The following is a 4,116-nucleotide window of genomic DNA, read 5'->3' as shown; positions in this document are numbered from 1 at the left end:
AACTTGACTGTTGTTTAGTTGCTCAGTGGTATCTGACTCTTTGTGACCCCATGGACTGCAGCACGCCAGGCTTCCATGTCCTTCACCGACTCCTGGAACTTGCTCAGACTCATGTCCATTGAGTTCATGATGCCACCCAACAATCTCGCCCTCTGTCATCCCCTTCTCCTCCTGCCTTCAGTCTTTCTCAGCATCAGGGTTTTTTCCAGTGAGTCAGGTCTTCGCATCAGGTGGCCAAAGTATTGGAGCTTCAGCTCCAGCATCAGTCCTTTCAATGTATATTCAGGGCTGATTTCCTTTAGCATTGACTGGTTTGATCTCCTTGCAGTTCAAAGGACTCTCAAGAGTCTTCTCCAGCACCACAGTTCAAAAGCATCAGTTCTTCAGTGCTCAGTCATTTTTATGATCTAACTCTCAGATCTGTACCTAACTACTAGAAAAACTATAGCTTTGACTAGATGGACCTTTGTTAGCAAAGTGATGTCTCTGCTTTTTAATGTGCTGTCTAGGTTTGTCATAGCTATCCTTCCAAGGAACAAGTATCTTTTAATTTCATGGCTGTAGTCACTGTCTGCAGTGATTTTGGAGCCCGTGGAAATCTGCCAGTGTTTCCACTTTTTCCTCTTCTATTTGCCATGAAGTGATGGGCTCTTAGCCTTTTGAATTTTGAGTTTTAAGCCAGCTTTTTCAATCTCCTCATCCACCCTCATTAAGAGGCTCTTTAGTTCCTCTTTGCTTTCTGCCATTAGAGTGGTATCATCTGCATTTCTGAGGTTGTTGCTATTTCTCCCTGCAATCTTGATTCCAGCTTGTGATTCATTGAGCTCAGCATTTCGCATGAGGTACTCTGCATAGAAGTTAAATAAGCAGGGTGACTACGTACAGCCTTGTTGTACTTGTTTCCCAATTTTGAACCAGTCAGTTGTTCCATGTCTGGTTCTAATAACCTCCTTAGGGTTGGTGAATTTGTCAGACAGCTCAGAGAACTCGGGCAAACATGTTACCTACTAGATCACAGGTTGATTTTAAAAGGTTATAAACTTAGGATCTGCCAGATGGAAGAGAGACACAGGGCAAGGTGTGAGGAGGGGTTCAGAGCTCCCATGCTGTCTGAGCACCACTCTCCCCAAATCTGCATGTGTTCACCAAACCGGAAGTTCTCAGAACCCATCCTTGTGGGTCTTTATGGAGGGCTCATCACACACCCATGATTGATCAACTCATTGGCCATTGGTGATGAATTCAACCCACAGTCCTTCTCTTTTCCCCTCCCCAGGGCTCAAGGTTGGGACTGAATTTCCAGCTCTCTAATCACATAGAAGGTTGTCCTGGCAACCAGCCCCATCCTTAGGTGCTTTCCAAAGTAACCTCATTCATACAACAAGAGACACTTTGTTCCTCACTCTGCGGAGGAACTGAAGGAAGTTCAGCGCAGCAGAAGTGTGGTGACACAGCAGGGCAGTGGGTGAGATGCAGCCAGGTCATGTAGAAAGTGGGAGGGCACTGCAAGGACTGTGGTCTTTTTTCTCAAAGACATGGGGGGACTTCCCTGGTGGTCCACAGGCTAAGACTCTGTGCTACCAATACAGGGGGCCTGAGCTCGATCCCTGGTCAGGGAACTAGATTCCACATGCTGAAATTAAAAAAAAAAAAAAAAAGATCCTGCATACCGCAATGAACATCAGTGATCCTCTATGCAGCAAGTAAGACCCAGAGCAGCCAAATAAGTAAATATTTAAAAAATCAAGTAAGTGGGAAGTCCTTGGAGGAGATTAAGCAGGGGGGAGAAATCGTACAGTTTGTATTGTAATGACATCCCTCAGGCTGCTAAGTTGAGAATGAATGGGAAGAGGGCCAGGTAGGAGCCTAGGATGGACAATTCAGGCAAACTGGTGGTGGCAAGGAAGATGGAGAGAAGTGAGTAGACACAAGATACATTTGTAAAGTTAAATTGTCAGGTTTGAGGATGAACAGGGGGTATGGGGTGGGGAAGGTGATGTCAGAGGTGAAAGGATAATTTTTTGAAAGATAAAATCATGATTTTCTACACACATAAAATGGATGCATATCAAAGATTTTATCTCATTTAATAATAAATGAAGCACTAAGATGCTACAGCTTGTCCAAAGGAGAAGTGAAGGAGTGCTGAAATGAGTTTGCAAAAAAACGGTCTGTCCATAGGGCAGTGTCAGTTGTATTTTACTGGACACAGCTAATTGGCCTTTCTATGGACAAGAATTATTTGCATTGCTGTCTGTTTTCTACAGGTTAACTTCTGCCTCTATAAAGGAGTGGAATAATCTAGGCAATTTTTTTTTTATTTTAAAGGCACATATCCTAAAGAATCATGATTATCAGAGCCTTCAGTGTTCTCTTAAAAGAATATCTAATTGTCCCTTTTTCCCATTCTAAACTATGGATTTTTTTTTTTTTTTCTTTTAGAGAGTTAATGGGCAGCTGCTGCATAACACATGGAGCTCAGCTTGGTGCTCTGTGGTGCCTTAGAGGGGTGGGGTGCTAGGTATGGTGGTGAGGGTTGGAGGGTGGGGGAGAAATCGCACCAAGCCTGCAGAGGGAGAGAGAGAACTTGGCTGTAAACTTGCTGCTTTTGAGATGCCTGTGACATGTCAAGGTGGGCTCCAAGAAGAGATGCTGGAGAGATGGCTTTTGAGCTGGAGGTTGAGGCGTGAGCAAGGTAAGGACATAAAAAGGTAGGAAGGCCATTGGGGAAGAGGAAGGGATTCCAGAAAGGCACAGAAGCAGGAAAGAATGGGGTATGCATCCAAAGTATCAAGGCCAGACCGATAAAACGCAAGTGTTTTCACTTCCAACATTATGACAGTACACGCTGTGTGTGGTCAGGTATCAAGCTAACTCCTTGGTCATCATGATTGAGAAAAATTGGGAGAGTTGTGAGTTTGGGGCAAAGTGAGCACTAAAGCCCAGGAGACAGCCTTTTAAGTATCTCTGAGGAACTGCTCCAAAGCGGGGAGGGAAGTCAGTATATATACCGTTTGAAGTAAAGGGTGGGTATGTGAAGTCAGATACACACTTTGGCAGAGGACTTGCTAGTCACAAGGAACAGATGTGCCTGTTAATAAAATTAGTGTTTTTCTGGGTATGAAGAGATGCAAGAAATTAGGTTCAGAAAGTCTTCTCCTGAAAATATCTAATGATCTCAAGTTTTTCCCATTCCCATTCTTTTCTTGCCTCAGGGCCTTTGCAGAGACTCTTTTCTTGCCTGGAAAATTCTTCCTTTCTTTCCCTGTTTACTTCTATTTGGCTTTCATATATCAGCTCCAATGTTAATCGCTGGAAGAAGCCTCTGATCTGCTGAAAGAGTTGGGATCCTACCTTCTCTCCAATCTAACCTTGACATTTTCTAGAGCATCTGTCTTATTTCCTTAGTATATATGTATTTGATTAATGTCTGACTCCTCTTCTAGGTTGAAAGGTCTCCAAGGGCAAAATCCACGTTTATTCTGCTGACCTCTACTCCTGACACATACCTGGCTTTCTCTGGAGGAAGAGATTGACGGGTGGGTGGATGGATGATTGACTGGCGGAAAATGGAAGGAGAAGATGGACGGGTGGATGATGTACGGATAGGTAATGGACGGACGCATGGACGGAGGAACAGTCACCTGTTCTTCCCAGGTGACTGGCCGTCACAGTTACCTCCTGGCTATGGATCCAGTACGACCACCTAGGACTGTGCATGTGAGCAGTCTGGCGCGCACACAGTGGGCGCTCCGAAATTTACCCTTTAGAGTCCATCTCACTTTTAGGCGATGGCACCCCACTCCAGTATTCTTGCCTGGAGAATCCCAGGAACGGGCGAGCCTGGTGGGCTGCTGTCTCTGGGGTCGCACAGAGTCGGACACAACTGCAGCGACTTAGCAGCAGCAGCAGCAGCAGCAGCACTTTTAGGCAGGCTCCGCAGGCGGGTACCGGGCGGAGCTCGCGCCTGCGCCAGCGGTGGGCACTGCCGGCGCCACGTGGGCAAGGAAGGCCGCAGGATCCGCGGACCCGGCGGGGCGGGGCGGGGCGTGCCGGCGGGGGCGGAGCCTCGGGGACCCGGATGCGGCCCCGCCCCCGTCCTCGGAACCGGAAGTG

The sequence above is a fragment of the Capricornis sumatraensis genome, chromosome 8, assembly GCF_032405125.1.
Source record: "Capricornis sumatraensis isolate serow.1 chromosome 8, serow.2, whole genome shotgun sequence".
Lineage (NCBI taxonomy): Eukaryota > Metazoa > Chordata > Mammalia > Artiodactyla > Bovidae > Capricornis > Capricornis sumatraensis.
Note: the sequence above shows the minus strand (reverse complement) of the source record.